Here is an 18,879-nt window from a genome sequence, read left to right as displayed (position 1 = left end):
CACAATCTATGCATAAGTCTTTCTCCCTAGTGGAACTAAAACAAAGGTAAACTAGGGAGCTCCTCGGATAACCATGATAGATATATCAAGGCTTTCAACATATCACCATCCTATATGAAATGACTTGGAAAGAGATTATGGTTATCCTGGGAGAAGTGCTTTCTGACACCGAGTTAGAAAGGGAGAAAAAGGAGGCAAGAAAGTATGCAGATGGTCTGTACTTCTCTAATCCTAAGTATCCTATCAGAGAGACCATGGTCCCACCTGTGGACCCTGGATGGGACTATAGCAATGAAGCCCAACAGTGGGAAAGAAATCCCTTCGATATTTGTATTAAGGGATGCCTGCCATAAAGTCATTAACTTTTCCAAAGTAATAGCCATCAGTCAGAGCCCAGAAGGAAACCCAAACACCTTTATAAATAGGCTAAAAGAGGCCTTCACAACATAAACCGATCTCAACTTAGACTCCTGTGAGGGCATTTACAAAAAACTGGTTCAGGAACCTAAGGCTGACCTAAATGAAATGGTGATCATGACCCTTTATAACCATGATACAGAAACAGAGGTTAGAACTCCAGAGCAGGAAAAAAGAAAAGATGTCAAGCATGCCCAAATGCTAGCTGACTTATAAGACCAGGCTGCTTCCAAAGCCCCCCCAAGCAAATAAAAAATCAAAAATAAATGCCATGTTTACTAACAACAAAGGCATTGGGCACAGGGCTGCCCCAACAAAAACAATCCTCCTCTTACAAATTTGGGCAACGGGGCACTGGGCTTCTCTCTGTCCCTTGACCCAAAGGGGACCAGGGCTACCAGCAGCCTCCCAGATGACTGCCCAAGAATGAGAAGGCCCCCTCCAGTTGGCCCCATCTTTGAGCATCCACATCACCCAACTGGACCCAAGGTTGCAAATGGTTGTGGCAGGTAGGCCAACTGTTTTCCTACCTGATAATATGGCCACCTATTGTGTCTTGACTTCCTTCTCTGGACCTCCCTCCTCTAACACCTGCACCATCATGGGAGTGTCTAGCCAACTGGCCATCAGACATTTCACTGATCTCCTGTTCTGCTTTTGGGAGGGACAAGCATTTATCCATAGTTTTTAAAATTATTCCTGAATGTTTCAGCCCGTTATTGGGCAAGGACCTCTTAAAAAAATAGAGGTCTGTAGTCATCTTTTAGCCTTATACTAAAAACTATCTATGGAACATGTTAGGGGCTCTCTTAAAATGACCCTCACCAATTCCAACACAAATGCTAAAAGACTGAGATTCCCTAGTCAACCCTGACATCTGGGATCAGAGAATCCCTGGAAGAGCAATATCAACCATACCCATTATAATTGAATTTAGGGGCCCCCATTACTACCCTCAAAAAAAAACAAAACAAAACAAAAAAACCCTCTCAGATCTGAAGCAAGGCTGAATCTACTGCCCATAATTACCAAGCTTTTAAAACATGATCTTCTTAGCCCCACAACTTTATCTTGCAACATTCCCATCCTAGCAGTTAAGGAAAAGGACAACAGCTATTGCGTAGTCCAGGATTTGTGAGCCCTTAATGAGGCTGTTATACCCCCATACCCAACTGTGTGAAATCTATATGTTATACTGGGCACCATCCTCCAAATGGCCTCTGGTTTATGGTCCTGGACCTTAAAGATGCTTTTGTTTGCATCCTATTGCAATTTCTGTTTGCATTCCATGGGAATGCCCTTGTGCACCCATCTAGCAACTTACATGGACAACATTTCTGCAGGGATTTAGGGGTAGCCCTCATCTGTTTGGCCAAGCCCTCTCTAAGGATTTACAAGACTGACAACTTTCGGGGGGAGCAATCCTCCAATATGTGGATAATTTGCTCCCCACTCAAGAGTTGGCCATCCAACATAGCCTAAACCCTAAACTTTTGGACAGAAAGGGGTTATAAAATATCCAAGTCCAAAGCTCAATTGGTGCAGCAGGTGTCTTATCTGGGAGTTCTCATAATCCCCTTAAAGATAGTCTTTCCCCAAAACGAATCCAAGCTATAATTAACTTATAATGGGTACTACCAGAGCTATAAGCAACTGAGGCCTTCTTGGGCCTTATGGGATACTGTAGAATCTGGATTCCCAGCTATGGACTTATTGTCCAGACTTTCTATGATGCTCTAAATGGCAAGTTAGACTCTACTCCTGTGAACTGGGGACCTTCACAACAGTTAGCTATGGGCAATTTAAAGAGCTTCTTAAACAGGGACCTGCAATAGGTCTGCCAAACCCAGCAAGACTTTCTAACTTTATGCTCATGAAAAAGAAGGCATCACTCTGGGAGTTTTAATACAAAAACTTGGGACCACTCCCCAGCTCATGGCTTATCTTTCTAGATGTATTGACCCCACAGCCAGAGGAGGTCCACCCTGCCTCTGAGCCCATGGAGCCCTGGCCTTACTAACAGAAGAATCTCTAAAACTAATATTGGGAGCACCCATACAAATCCTCAGCACTCATCAAAATCCAGACCTCATGACTAATCAGGCATCAAACGGGCTCTCTGACAGCAGAATTCCACAAACCAAATTCTACTACTAGAAAACCCTCACTTGCAGCGCTCTCAACTCCACTACCCAACTACCAGTCTCAGAGCATGACACAAAACCCTTCCATTCATGCACAGAGATCCTTTCCATACCCACAAAGCCTAGGCCTGACGTTGCCAACCAACCTTTATAAAATATAAAATGAAATATGGTTCACTGATAGTATTAGCTTCATGGAAGAAGGCAAGAGAAAAGCTGATTATACTATAGCGTCCCTTCATTCTACCATGGAGGCACAAGCCCACCTAAGCAACTCATAAGCTCAACTAGCTTAACTCATTGCTCTTACTAGGGTGCTAGAGCTGGCTAGGAATCAGAGGGTTACCATCTACACCAATTCCAAATATGCCTTCTTAGTCCTACCTGCCCACACAACCATTTGGACAGAAAGAGGATACGTAGGGCTGGAGGATACCTCACCTCCAAAAATATACCCACCTCACCTCCAAAAATATACCCATCAAATATGCAACTCACATAGCCCACATGCTTGAGGTTATACACCAACCCAAGGAAGTGGCAGTGGTCCGTTGCAAGGGTCACCAAAATGGGGACTCAGAAATAACACAGGGCAACGAGGATGCAGATCAGACTGCCAATCAGGCAGCCTCTCCTACCCTCATACTTGGCCCTTTATCACTGCCACAAACCAAATATACAGAAAAGGACAAAGCCTGGGTAAACAAAAAGAAATTTCCCTAGATGACAGCAGATGGTATTCGTTAGATGGAATCTTGGCCATTCCTCAAAGTCTTCAATGGAAACTAGTTAAAGCCCTCCCATGAATCATTTAGGGAGAGATGCTTTATAAACTCTCATTTCCAGAACATTCCAAGGTAAAGGACTCTCCCAGATGGTTCAACAAATAACCTCTTTTCCCACTTGCACATATGTAACAACTCCCAGGGGTGCTCATCACCCACAACTAATCCAACCAATAAAGAGGCAAGGATCCTACCCTGGAGAAGACTGGCAGATGGATTTTACTCAGATGCCACCCTGCAGAGGATACAAATACCTCCTCATGCTTGTTGACACTTTCATAGGGTGAATGGATGCCTTCCCCACACAAACTCAAAGGGCAATTGAAGTAACCAAACTTCTACATGAAATCATCCCTCAGTTTGGTCTCCCAGAGTCACTTCAGAGTGACAATGGGCCCTCCTTTGAAGATACCATAGTTCAATCTGTCCCAAAGCACAGGATATCAAATACCACTTCCAATGTACTTGGGAGGCCACAGTCCTCCAGGAAGGTGGAAAGGGCCAACCAACACCTAAAAGGTATCATTAAAAAAACTCACACAAGAGACATCTCTAGATTGGAAAGAAGCCTTGCCAATTACCCTTCTCCTCATAGCTCCCAAGAAGGCCCTGGATTTAAGTCCATTTGAGGCCCTCTATGGTGACCTTTCCTAATTACAGACTTCTTCATAGATCCAGAGACTACTGACATACAAGCTCATCTATCTAAATTCCAGTAGGCTTTAAAGGAATACAGCCTAACAGTACCTACCAACAAATAATAGGTGCATCTTCTATATGAACCTGGTGACCAAGTTCTAATTAAGGTTGGGAAAGATGCTCTCTTGCCACAGTTGTTTTCCAAAATAGACGAGCCCTGGATCTGCTATAGTGGTACAAGGAGGAACTTGTCTATTCTTGCAAGAGGAATGTTGCTTTTATGTCAATAAATCCCTAGAAATCCAACAAGATATATGGGAACTTTTAACTCATGCCACCAACCTTGAAAACAAATACACCCAAACCCCTTGGTGGAATCCCTTGTCCTCCATATTAGCAATGGGTTATACCCTTTATTCCCCTCATCTAGGGGTTTTCTTGACATTACTCGTTGGACCCCCCCTCCCCCACTAATCAATATATCAGTGCCCTTTGTCTCCTCCAGATTACAGGCTACCAATCTCCAACTGGTCCTCAATCAAGGATATCAACCTTTAGGTGCCTGTGCCTCTTTCCCTTTTGGAAGTCCCTTGGATGGACACCACCAGCCACCACTACCTTCTGTCCTTGACACCTGACAAGTGATAGACGCCCCAAATCTTTAACAGCTCCAAGAAGCCAAGTGGTCATTGCCTCAATTCCCAATGATTTGGGGTCCAATCACTTGAGAGGAGAATGTCAGGCAAGTCAGGCATGAGCAGGGAAGAATACAGCAGATGCCAGCTACAGTCTCAGAGCCACCCTGAGAGTTAACAGAACAGGAAAGGCCTAACCACAGAGCCACACAAAAACCACAAGGGGACTTCCAAATAGCTGAACATGCGCATAAAAGGTGCAACTTGCCCTTAGGTAACCCTAAGTCACAACAAAGCCCATTAGAAACTCCTAAATATGCAATATATAAATGAATACAATCACAACAGAATGTATCCTGGGTAGGTGCAAGCTCAGAAGCTGAAGTGTATATACCCACCAGCTGTCAATCAAAAATGTCAATCAAAGCCAAATTTACATATGCAAAAAGCTGGCTTAAATGAATGCAGCTGGTGCTTCTTGGGGCCTTTGCCACCCTGGCTCCAGCATTGGCCCACTTTCTCTTTTGCAAGTTGCTATACTTATCTACTCATTAAACTCTATCTCCTCATTCTGGTTTCAGCTTGCCAATTCTTTGGTGCACTGGGGACAAAAACCGAGTGACCCGGGAACAATTGTTAAATGGTGATTATTAGCCTATCCTTTCTTCAATATAGGGGAGCTGACATTCTTCTGAAAAAAAACTTTCTATCACTAAGCAACTGATGAATTTTAATTCCTCTCAAAAAGACATGGTAAAGGTTGTTTTTGTTTGTTTTTTGTTGTTGTCGTTTTTTTTTACCAAAAAAGTCAGAGTTAAGACCAGAGTAAGACGTTGGCGTAATAGTAGGCTCTGGTGGTCCTAAGTACTTCCTTCCTCCTTCCCTCTCTCCCTCCCTTCCTTTTTCCTTTCTTTTATCTTTCTCTCTTCCTTCCTTCCTTCCTTTCTTTTCTCTTTCTCTCTCATTGTGGACTCATGGATTCTTGTTTATTCGTTGAATTACAATCATGGTCACAATTTTTTTGAACTTCAAATAATCTAAAATTTGGCCAATTAGACACTCTTCAAACTGTCTTTTTGTATTTGTCTTAATTTTTTAAAAAATAATTTCAAACTTACAGAGAAGTTGCAAGAATAATTCAAAAAGCTTTCTCATCTTATCACTTAGTCATGAACATTTTACATTTGATTTCTTATTCTCTCTTTGCTGTTTTTCCTCCCTGAGCCATTTGAGTAAATTGTAGCCATGATGCCCATTAAGTATAAACACTTCAGTGTGCATTAACCAAAAACAAGGCACTCTCCTGGAGAGCTACAGGACAGCTACCAAATCTGGAAACCAGCATGATACTATATTACCATCATCCCTAACTGCTTAGGTGGCCTCCTCACTCAGAAAGAAATTTAGTGCCTCATTCTTAGTGACAAGAAGGTGATTTAGGACATTACAATATGCAATCTTAAAATGATATATCTGTTTCCTATGTAGTGCTTGCACTTCTGGTAACTGTCTCTAGGGCTGGAGTATTATTTCACTGAATATCCTTGGATTAAGGTCTTGTGAAAGAAGATAATCGAGAGAAATTAGCCATAAATCCAGTTCATTATTTTTGTTTTTCTCCAGCAAAATACATTCTTTTTCCATATAAGGACATAAACAACTACAAATAGTTACAGATTTCCTTAAGAGCAAGACTTAAAAAGAAGATTCCCAAGCACATCTTGGGTCTTGCTGACTTCCAGACTGCTTTTACTAAACATGATCTTTAGAGAAGCAAACTTAATTAGAACTTACATTGAAGTTTTCAGATATTGTAAACGGACTCCAGGTCCTGGTCTGTGCATAGCAAAGCTGACTTCTCGGAATACTTGGAACACTTCTCTCAGTGTTAGGGATCTTCAAAAAGTCTGGAGCTCTCAGGGGTCTGTAATTTTTTATGAATATTGGTGCATTCCCCCCCCTTCACCTTTAAGTATTATCTTGTTTTCAATCTCCCCCACGCTGTTCTAAAAAAGGGTTATTTTTTATTTAGTTTTTGAAAGGTTTTTGTTTTGTTTTGTTTTGGAGGAGGAGGGTTGGGTTTTTTGTTTTGTTTTGTTTTATTTTTTTGTTTTCTTTTTTTTTTGAGAGAGAGAAAGAGAAGGAGAGGAGGGAAGGGGCAGAGGGAGAGGAATAGAGAGAATCTTAAGCAGGCTCTACACCCAGCATGGAGCCAGCCCCATGCAGAGCTCAATCTCAGGACTCAGATCATGACCTAAACCAAAATCAAGAGCCAGATGATTAACCAACTGAGCCGCCCAGGTGGCCCTTGGGCTATTTTCTTTTAAAGCTATCACATGATTTGTTACTTTTAGAGTTGGTGTGGAAGAGACACTCACATAGCACTTCATGGTTTAAGGATTTGTAGCTTTCATAGCCTTCTGTTTTTAGGAACCATGGCAAGATTATGCCAGAAGCTTGGACTCTCCCCTCTTTCTTCGTCCCTTCCTTTCCTTCATGTGCTTACCCAAAGATCATAAACATGTCAATTCTTGACACACGGGGGGCTGGGGGGAGGCACTATCTTGGTGGCTTCTCTCATGGGCTTCTCTCTTCCGCAGCATGCATTTTGGTGTGTTCCTTCCATGAATAATTCGGTCCCCATACTTCTGGTCCCTACACTCTTCAATCAGTGGAGAGACTGCTGTCTTTTGGTGGCTAGCTGGCTACACTACTTTTATTTATTTATTTATTTATTTATTTATTTATTTATTTATTTATTTTTAAGATTGTATTTATTTATTCATGAGAGACACAGAGAGGGAGGCAGAGATATAGGCAGAGGGAGGAGCAGACTCCCTCTCCCTGTGGGGGAGCCTGATGCAAGACTCGATGCCAGGATCCTGGAATCATGACCTGAGCCAAAGGAAGGTACCCAACCACTGAGCCTCCCAGGCATCCTGGCTGCACTGCTTTTAATGTAAGTTTGATCTTAGTCCTCTCCCCCTTGTCCTCAGATCATTAAATATTTTATGATCTTTTCTCAATCTCAGGCCTGCCAGCTCTTTTTCCACTTTATCTGAGGTGTAAGATAAGCCACATGGTTTTCCTTTAGTAAATACTTAGAAATATACATTGACCACACACAGGGCAAACAATATTTGTGATATAAAATACAAATATTTTCTCAATATATATTTACATACATACTGCTTAGCCGTATATAATATATAATCTATTTGCACTCCAGAAATGAGGGAGCCACTCTATGTCTCTGTTTAAAAAGACTTGTGAATTTTCTTTTCCCTGTAAATCCTCCTCTTCATGAGGAATACAGGCCCATTATGGAAACATGCTATAAAAACCCTAACCAGTGATCTCAAGTCATTGCCAAAGTGCAGTGACAGCTCACATCTCATGAAATGAATTTGTTTTGATAGCAGCCCCTTAGATTACATGCTGTTTACAACCCTTCGTGAGACTGAGAGGAGGGTGATATGCAAGCAGTATGACCCACGTAACCATAAGGAAGAGTCAGGCTTTCCCATATGCATAAATATGTTCAGCCATGCTATCTGGCACGTATACTAGCTTGCACTTCCCCACTTCCGGACTAACCAAAGATTATTTTTTACTTATTTATGACAGCCTATCTCCAAAAAGAATTTGAGGCAGCTTGCAAAATTGATTAATAGCCATCGGAAAAACAGATTTCAGGGCCAAAGTCGGATTTTTTATCTGGAAGAAAGTTTCACCACACTAAGCATAACACAGTTGATCAATGCCAGGAGTGAGCTAAAAATTGCATGGGAAGACTCATTAATGCTCGTTATGTACTTTCTGAGCTCTGGAAATACAAATGCACTTCAAACACTACGTAGCATAGCAGGTTACATCAACCTAGACCACTTGCAATCATGGAAATATTGTTGACAGCTTCAGAAATAAAGGACATCTGTGTAACCAAACATGCAGAGCTTGTCTTTTAATAAGAGCCACTCCTTCCCCAAATAGAAATTTGGTGCAACTACAAACAAAATTTTCCTATAAAATAAAATATGAGATTTGCTGGTTTGTTTTTTGCTAACCTGAAGAATTACCAGACCAGGAAAAATCCCCTTTTATTTTTTAACACATGCAAAGATTTCTCCTAAATAAGACCTAGAACCATAAGATGATGTTGTATTTCCCAACATAAAATCTTTCATTATGGTGGTCTTGGCTGTCTTGGATTTTCCAAAAAAGCATGTTGTAAAGTGTATCCCAAATCTGAATATCCTCATCTAGTCTCCACCATTTCCTGCTTGGACTATTGCAGTAGTCTTCCAGTTGGTCTCCTTTCTTCCAAGCTCATCGAACTAAGATCTATTCTCTACTAGGCAGCCAATGTAACCTCTGAAGATGGAAATCACATAATAAACTCCTCTGTTTAAATTTTTCAAAGGCTTTCCACCTTACTCAGTTATGTCATGTTGTTACATCCCCTGACCTTTCCCTTTTACCTGCTACTCTGATCCCATCTCCTACTCCTCCCTTTTGCTCACTCTGTTGCTACTCCATGAGCCTCTCTATAATACATCCAACATACTGGGATCCCTGGGTGGCGCAGCGGTTTGGCGCCTGCCTTTGGCCCAGGGCGTGATCCTGGAGACCCGGGATCGAATCCCACATCGGGCTTCTGGTGCATGGAGCCTGCTTCTCCCTCTGCCTATGTCTCTGCCTCTCTCTCTTTCTCTCTCTGTGACTATCATAAAAAAAAAAAAAAAAAAAAACATCCAACATACTGAGCCACTCCTACCTCAGGTCCTTTGTACTTCTCTCTAGCTGGACATTCTTCCCCAGTTATCCAAACAGTTTCTGCCCCAAAGCCTTCAGGATTCTACTCAAATGTCACCTCATCAAAGGGAACCTTCTCTAATTGGTCACCTTATATGAAACAGTATACCTCTTTTCTCTGTCAGATCTTGCCTTCTTTCTCTTCTAATACTTTATCATCGGTTGATATATTATCCATATTTTTATTAATTTGTTTACTATCTCTCTCTCCCAACTAGAATGTAAGTTATTAGAGAAGCAGGACAGAGTTTTATCTTTTCATATCCTGAGCATTTTGTATTCTAGATCATTGTCTGGCAAAATGTTCACTGTTGAATGACCAATTATACTTATTCACAAGCTAAGATATGGCATTTATTTGCTTTTGATTGAAATTCCAACCAAATGTGATAATACTGATAAAGTAATACAGATCAAAATTTCTGATAGAAGTCATTTGGGACATCTGGTTGGCTCAGTCAGAGGAACATGTGACTCTTGATCTTGGGGTTGTGAATTTGAGCCCCACGTTGAGGTAGAGATTACTTAAATCAATAAACTTTAAAAAAAAGAAGTCATTTATATGAAAACATCATTACCTTTTTTTTTAAAAATCATCAGCTTTTGGGCAGCCCGGGTGGGTCAGCGGTTTGGTGCTGCCTTTATTCCAGGGCATGATCCTGGAGACCCGGGATCGAGTCCCACATCAGGCTCCCTGCATGGAGACTGCTTCTCCCTCTGCCTGTGTCTCTGCCTCTCTCTCTGTCTCTCTCTCTCATGAATAAATAAATAAAATATTTAAAAAATAAAAAATAAAAAAATAAAATCATCAGCTTTTTAGATATGGTTTTTTCCTAGTCACCCACATGAAATTTTAATATCAGAGATATATTGCATATGCTTTTATGTACTGTATGTACTCACATATCTATATATCTGTGCTTTATGATTAAGAGTAAGATATTTTCATTCAGTCCATAAGAACTCATTTTCCCCCCATTGAGTAAGCATGATCAGTATCTACAATGACTAAAATTGGGAAAATTATTACTTAGTATACCCAATCCTAACTATGAGGTCCAGGAGAGCCCGGCTGGCTCAGTCAGTAGAGCATGAGATTCTTGATCTTGGGGTAATGAGTTCAAACCCTGCATAGAGCTTACTTAAAAAAAAAAAAAACTGGGGTCCATAGAAGAAAAATAATGGTCCCATTTGACTTTTTTTTTTTTTTTTTTGGACCATTTGACTTTTAAAAACAACAGAGAACCACAAGCATAGGTGCTAGCTGGGCTGTGTCCTCTGTGTGACAATTATATCCCTTCTTCCAAGTAATTGGCAGTCTGTGGAAAACACAAGAAATATCCTGTACACAGAGCCCCCTGCCTTTAGTTCTGGGCTGGCTTGCTGGCTATATTGATTTTGATTATATGCCTGCTCTGTGTGAACTCTTTATATTACTCAATGCTTTATGATATTTTCTCCTGCTCCATTCATGAAAGGACTCAGACCACAAGCATTCAAGAATCAAACAAACAAAAAGCAATAATAAAATAACACAAACGAAACTATGAGAAGTGTGATACAATAAGAACTATATATTTGGTCTTTGTCAATGGTTCCTAACAAAGAGCTTCTAAAACCTTTGGAATATTCTGAGGGATAGGAGTGTTTTGTTATTCATAATGAGCCCCTTTCAACCATTCTTGAGTTTATATTGATAAAGTGACTCTTTCTAGAACCCTAGATAGCTTTGGAATGAGGGCTGGTTGCTGGGAGGAACCAACTATGTGATTAGAGGGTTGGAACTCTCACCCACATCCCCAGGACATCCAGAGAGTGAGAAGAGAGGGGCTAGAGATTGAGTTCAATGACTTAATCATATGTAGTGAAGCTTCCATAAAAACCTCTAAATGGCATGCTTCAGAGAGCTTCCAGGTTGGTGAATGCATCATGGTACTGTGAGGGTGGCACCCTCAGAGCGGGCATGGAAGTCTCTATCCCCTGCCTCCACTGCCATACTTTGCCCTATGAATCTCTTCCATCTGGCTGTTCCTGAGTTATATCCTTTATAATAAACTGGTAAATGTGGGTAAAGTGTTCCCCCTGAGTTCTGTGAGTAGTTCTAGCAAATCATTGAAACTGAGGTCATGGGAATCCTTGATGTGTAGCCCATTGGTAAGAAGGACAGGTGGCACTCGGGAACTTACGTCTGGCATCTAAAGGAGGGCAGAGTCTTGTGCAACTGAACCTTGAGCCTTTGGAGTCTAACACTATTTCCAGATGGTTAGTATCAGAATTGAATTGAGTTGTGGGACACCCAGGTGGTGTCCAGAGACTTGGAGAACTGGTTGTTGATGTGGGACAAACCCACACATTTGGTGTCAGAATTGTTGGGAGGAAAAACATCCCAGAAAACCTTGTAATTCAGGGCGAGATGATTAGTGTAAGAGCCTGGGATTTCCAGTGTGTCCTGCAGAACCCCCAGAGAGGTGCCTCAGAGGCTGCTGCAGGGACGGGGAAAGGGCAGGATGTACATTAAATAGATGAGACCATTTTACAGGATAAATTTTGTCTTCCAAGAAATATTCTGACACGATTTCATTTTCAGCTGTGTTTAGGAGATCATTAAGATTTAATGTGTCATGTGCTGCTTTTGGTGCTTGCCCCAAGCTCTCCTATACTGTCACTTCCCCATTCATGAGCTCTCAATTTTGCTTCACTACCAGTTAGTTTGATTATGTCGTTGAGTAAGTTATTGCATTTCTGAATATACCTTTATTTTGTCTAACATACAATTTGGCTGCCTATGAAGAGCTGGATCTTAATGGATTTCATCTTGATATTATATAGAAATTTCTCTTCATTGCCAATTCTCAAGAGGTACAGAGACAGGTGAATTTTTACCTGTCTTTCTCTTTTTTGTGGGTGGCTTATCTTTTGGCCCTGGGTCGGATTTAAATTTTTTATCCTTATAAATCAAAATATGTGCCAGGATATGTCTCTTTGTATCTTTTACTTCACATTGGTCTGGAATTAAAGGGCTCTTATTCTCCATATACAGCTCTTAAATCACCTTCATAAAGTATTTTTTTCTGGCCTTTTCTCCAAAACCCAACTCACCTATATGGTGAGCTCAGTTCTCTTTCTTGACATCCTTTCACGTCTATTCACTTTCTTTTCATTCTGTGAAAATTCAAGTTTGTTTCTATGTTCCTAATTCACTTTCCTCTGCTCCAATTGTGCCTTCCACACACTTCCAAAGATGATTTTAATGTTCCTATTGCGTTTTCTATAGTTTTCAATGTCATTAACAACCCTCCCCCCATTTCCTCTATTTTACGTTTCTCATCTTGGACCATTCATTCCTTACACAACTTTCATTTCCTAGGAGTTTTGCTGTCTCTCATTCTACTGAGAGTGTTTTACTTCTGGTTTCTAAAATAAGCCATGGGCAGAGGTATGTTTTTAATCTGTCTTCCTGTGATATTTCCTTTAATTTTTTTCTAAGAAAAAATTCATAAGCCCCATTTAAGTTTTTGTTTTTACTCATGTTGTAGTCAGTATAGACTCAGTGTTTGCCAATCAAATACACCGAAGGTGAATCATTATTGCTCCACCCTCTGAATGTAGGTAATGAATAAATTCCTTTCTCAGATCTTTAGTTGAGATAAGTTGATAGCTATTTCAAATTTCTAATAGATATTCATCTACTGAAAAACAATAATTTTTTCCATTCCCAATTTCTGATTCTCTGTAACTATGAGCAAACAAGTAAATAAAACACAATTTCCAGCAGTCCACTTTCCACTCCTGCTTTTTAGCTCTTTACACATGAGAACCACACCATCCTCATCGTAATCACCAACCCTGTTTCCTCTTCTTCCTGGACACAGGGCCAGACTAGCTATCTCAGTTCCCTTGCAGTTAGGATTCTAGCTGGAGGCATGAGTGGAAGTGAGTATAGCAGTACTTGTGGTCTGACCAAGCAAAAGTTGCCATATGTGGGCCACTCTCTTTTCTCACATCTGCTCACTGGCTCTTGGTGCTCAGGGAAACATTAGAAGTCACATGTTTTTTATTGAGGTATAATTGATATACCAAAAAGTGCACATATTTGATGTATACAATTTGTTAAGCATGGACATATGCATATACCTATGCTAACATATCCATCAAAACAAAACAAACAAAACAAAACAAAACAAAACATATCCATGATCTCCAAGGGTTTCCTTGGGTCCCTTTGCTTTTAGTGTGTGTGTGTGTGTGTGTGTGTGTGTGTGATAAAAACACTTTGCATGAGATCTACCCTTTTGATATATTTCGAGGTGCATGATACCATACAATTCACTAGGGGCCCTATGTTGTATAGCAGATCTCTAGAATTTATAGGTCTTGTATAACTGTTAACTTTATGCCCTTTGAACAACTTCCCATTTCCCCCTATCTCCCTCCCCAAGAGGCCACATGTTTTAGAGGGCTGAGCCTGTGGCAACTTGGATCCCTGAATGACTGTGTGGAGCAGACCTTGTTCAACCTCCTAATCACCACCTGGCAACTCAAATTGGAAAACTGTGTGAGGGAGGAAAACACTTCTACTGCATTAATTGAAATGTTAGGGTTTATTTGTTTCAGCAGTGAGTGTAGTTAAACCAAGATACACTTTCCTTTTTCTACCCTTCCCATCACACTTATTTTCTGAGAGTGGCTGGATCTGGAGAGACATGGAGAGACATGGAGAAGAGGGTGGGATTTTGTAGATAGGATGGCAGTGTGTCGGCTACTTCTCAAACCATAAACCTGGGAAGAGGGACATGAAGTCCTGTTTCCTGGTGTTTTCAGCCTAAGCATTCAGAGTTATGCACCATCATGAGGTATTTTCTTATACTTTACATGGTTTTGGCTCTTTGAAAGGAAGACTGAAGATGCAGAGAGGCAAAGAGTGCCTTGGTACATCTTCTTAGCACAACTTAATTTTCACTATTGGTCATGGGAATTCTGGCCTCATGCCATGTGTGTTCTCTGCCAGTCCTTGGTTTTGGCAATTCAAGTATTAAAGAAAAAAAAAGTTTTTTTAGTGTTGAAACAGACACGTCTTGGAGAATCTGGCCTATTCCAGAGATGTGCCCTTTCTTCAGGAACCTTCTACTTGATCCCTAGGGGTCATGCCCATCAGCCAAGAAAATATTGGATGTTTCAAGTAAGATGAAAGGGAAGACAATATTGACCTTGATGGGAAGATACTAATCAATAATTTAGGTTCATATTTTGAGCCAGTGAAATATTTTGTGGAGTGCTTTTACTATCTGATATTTAAAGAAAAGCAATAGTAATACATGACATGTGAATAATGTTAGACAGTTTATAAGTTTATCATAAATTATCTCTTTGGTCAAAAAAAAAAAAATCCCCTACTCATTGAGGAAAAATACAAGGGAAAGCAAATTAAAGAGTAGCAGAGTAGAAAAAGTCAAAGAAAAAATTTAGATGCATATAATGAAACAATTACCAATGGATGTACTTTGCATTTTATTTTCCCTGAAATGTACTCATGAAAAATACAATGTCCTCTGTGTCTAATTTTAAAGGCAAATTATATTTTAAGATACATGAGGAGAAAGTACTCAAATAGTTCCCCATTTATTCTGTTTCTACTTTCCCTCCTCAATCCACCATCTGTATTACAGCCAGGGTGGTTTTTGTAAAAATATAAATAAGATCATGTAAATCCCCAGTTTACAACCTTTCAGTGGCTTTCCTTTCACTTGGAATAAAATCCAAATCCTTCTTACCTGAGTGATCTGGATTCTGACGCCTCTCCAACTTCTTTTCATGTCACATTTTTCTCCAGTCATAAATTTCTTCATCCACACTGGCTTTTCATTAGTTGCTCAAATACATTGAATTCTTTCCCACCTTAGATCTTTTGCCCATGCTGATCCCTTGCCCATGAAGCCCTTCCCCACACTTCAGAAGGCTAAACTGTCTCATGTTAACATACCTCCTGATGTTAGGCCTTCTCTGAGCCCTGGTATGTAAATTAGGTTCCCACTGCTAGATATTCAGGTCTAGCAACATATCTTTCAGAGCACCATGCCACATTTCCTGCATTATTTGCTGCACTAGACAGCAGAGTGCCATGGACGTGGCCATGGCCTCTAGCACAGTGCAGGCCCACAGTAATTCAATAACATATATTTCTTAATTGTGGTAAAATACACCAGAATTGACCATCTCACTTTTAAGTGTACAGTCCAGTGGCAGTTAGTACGTTCACATTGTTGTATTGTCATCCAGAGAATTCTTTTTAGTCACTGATGTGCTAAATAATATTTACAGAAAGAAAAGATGAGGTCCCTGATCCCTTTTGTAAAGTGAAGGACCCTGTGTAATGTAAACAAACAAACAAACAATCCCTCCCAATTTAACCACTAGAGAAGTTCAGATTTTAATATACTTGATTTTCATAAAAAGTGGAGCACACAGAAAACTGCTAGAAATACATGTGGGCGTGGGCCGGGAAAATCAAGTGTTACTGGTCACTCTAAGTGAAACGGCTGAGACAAAAAAGTGAATAGGAAATTAGGTAAATTAGTAGGTAAATAACATAGAAATAGCATATACATTTAAACTATCTTGGGCCTCTCAATACAGGGAGATCTTTTACAAATGAATGCTTATTTAGACGTTGACTTTCCTTCTAACGTGGGCTCTCCGAGGAGTGCGTGGCCATTTGATGACATAAACAAGTAATTGGAAGTGTTTTTTACTCTAAGACAAGAAACTACCCAAGAGATGACTTGTATCTGGGAAGAGTCATTTAGGTTTGATTCCTATGAGAGGCTTGCAAAGCTGTGAGATTGTTAATTGACTTGAAACTCTTACTGCCAGATGAAATCCTGGTGTGTGTTCACAGGGCTCAGAGGATTCAGTTAGGAGTTTTGAAATTTGGAGAGGAGGGAGACATAGAGGCATCTGAAAAAAAGTCTTTTTCAAGGTAATAAAAAGGAGGCAAAGCTAATTAGAGACCATAGAGCAGACATGTACAAATAATTATGTATTTATATAGTGCACATAAATACTAATTAAAGTACGTGCTGAAGTGGTGAGGGGAGCTAACTTCATCTGGTTGGGATGTCTCACTCTGCCGGTGTCTCCAAAACAGTGATTTCATGTCCGTGTAAACAATCTTCTGAACTAACACAATTAGCATGGCTGTAGCTCAAATTACATAATTTACAAGTTAATCCTTCAGACCTAACATTAAGCTCTGTGAATTCAATTATAAATCACTATGTCGAAAATACTTCATAACAATGAATTTTTAACAAGAGACCTTCAAGAAGGTCCCTATCTATTCAGCCAGGTCGTGGGTTTTTTTTTGGTTTTTTTTTTTTGTTTTTTTGTTTTTTAAGCCTCAAAGGATTTCATAATTGCTTAAACCAAACCCTAACTAATCAATGTAACATAAAGACAGGCTACCATCAACCCAAAGGCAGCAAAGTCAATGAACAGAGTACAAAGCTCCAGGAGGTGTGTTCTCAAGGTGGAGAGTTTCTCATTATTCGATACCATCGGAAGGCAGCGGTGTCCAAAAGTGCTGAGCTCTGCAGTACTTTGCTATTCCCATCAGTTAGCATAACATCATCTGGCTCCTGCTCTGGGTATTGATGTTATGTAAACACGCTTACGTAAGGAAAGGAGAAATAAACACGCAACCAATATGCAGTGCTGCCTGCTGATCGATGCCAGAGCATGCATATTTTGATTTGTGCTTTATGTAGAGCACAAAGATACTACTTCGATAAATCTGTACAGTAAGGTGCAAGCTGTTGAGAAAATGGCATCAAAATACACAATGTGGTTCTGTGTTTATTTCATCCTAACTGGAATGTCACTTCCTACACGGATCCATCTGTATTCCAACCAGGTCCTAATGGTATATGCTTATGGGACATCTGGTTGATTTCTTGCTCTAATACAAAATTATATTTGTGATAAAGCCATGACCTATCTCTTTATTGGCATTGTACTTGGAGCAGCTTGTCCTAGATAGTCCTCCTAGCTAGTTCCTTCTCCCCAGAAATGCCCAGACACATCCTGGTTGCTTGCACATCATCCAGAACCTTGGCTCTGGGTTTGAATCTAGACTCCACCTCTTCTTTCTAGCTGTACAAGTCTGAATAAATTACTCAATGCAGTTTCCTCCCTGGCAAAATGTGGGTAATAGTACCTATCTCAAAATGTTGATAAGCAGATTAAAGGAGATCATGTAGCACTGGGGGGCACATAGTAGCTAATAAATGGTAGCTAATTTGGTAATAGAATCCCCAGGTACATTTGATGATGTGCAAACCAGCCTTTATGGTCCACTTTAGGGGAGCACAGTGAATGCACTCTCTCACAAACACTAGCAGAGAGGCAGTCCCTCAACCACTGTGCTGCCTTTGGAAGGTCTAAGGCCGCTTCCCTGTTAATTGCTGGCTTCACCTCCCAAGCCATTCTTTATGTTACATAGTCTTTACGCAGCCTGAGTGGCCTTCATTGCCTGATCACCAGACACTCTCAGGGGAAACCATTCGTGGGCAGAAATCATGAAGGGTCCCCGTGTCCCTGCTGGGCACGTGCAGTTGGGGCAGAAGCTTGATTTGATGACACACACCCGCTCTTGCCTTCTTTCCCACTCACACCTTCTTCTGGAGCCCAGATATCTGCTGTACTGCCTGGCAATTGGGAGCTTAGCTCTTATTTATGATTAAGTAAGCAACACAGGTTAATCATTCTCCCAACCTAAATATAATAACCCATCATAAATTGGAGGGAGGCCTTGTTTCTTGTGTTTGCTTTAGTTTGCTTCCTGAGAAATGATGACTCCTGCCTTTACCCCATATTGACTAATTCTGGGCTTGCTGTGGCTGTGATAATCTATGGCCCCTGCAGACGCTATGTAACTGGCCAACCACTTATTTTGTTACCTCCAGTCTATCACAAGGACAGGCTATGATGAAAAGAAAGTATTCGAGGAGATCACTTTCTCTGACCATCTTGTTACGGATGAAAAAAAAAAAGCCTTCTAAAATTATGCACAGGCACATTTTATTTAAACATACAGGAATTGGGGTGCCTGGGTGGCCCAGTGGTTGAGCATCTGCTTTTGGCTCAAGGCATGAGCCCTAGGGAGTCCCACACTGAGCTCCCCAAAGGGGGCCTGCTTCTCCCTCTGCCTATGTCTCTGCCTCTCTCTCTGTGTCTTTCATGAATAAATAGATAAAATATTTTTTTAATATAGGAGTTTGTTTTATTTTAACAAAAATCCTACTCAGGGGATAAAACATGTTTTAATCACCCCCTATGATTCCTGTTGGGGAGGGAGGGGTTCTTGCCCTAGGGTTACAGTGATGGCCAAACACATGATGCCAACACTGGAAGATGAGACCCACAAAAGCTCATTAGTCACATATATGT

The 18,879-nt window shown here is 40.6% G+C and overlaps 1 long non-coding RNA gene across 1 annotated transcript in view; it reads right to left on the bottom strand.

The window, feature by feature from the left end:
* The window catches only part of LOC118350913 (uncharacterized), a 39,238-nt gene extending 23,801 nt beyond the window's left edge, over positions 1-15,437 (bottom strand). The window contains exon 1 of the long non-coding RNA XR_004805631.2: positions 15,207-15,437. This is a non-coding gene — a long non-coding RNA (uncharacterized LOC118350913). The remainder of the gene's footprint in view (positions 1-15,206) is intronic.
* Between the last annotated feature and the right edge of the window lie 3,442 nt (positions 15,438-18,879).

Source organism: Canis lupus, chromosome 16, assembly GCF_003254725.2.
Source record: "Canis lupus dingo isolate Sandy chromosome 16, ASM325472v2, whole genome shotgun sequence".
NCBI classification, from domain to species: Eukaryota; Metazoa; Chordata; class Mammalia; order Carnivora; family Canidae; genus Canis; species Canis lupus.
Note: the sequence above shows the minus strand (reverse complement) of the source record. Positions and strands in the feature narration are given on the sequence as shown.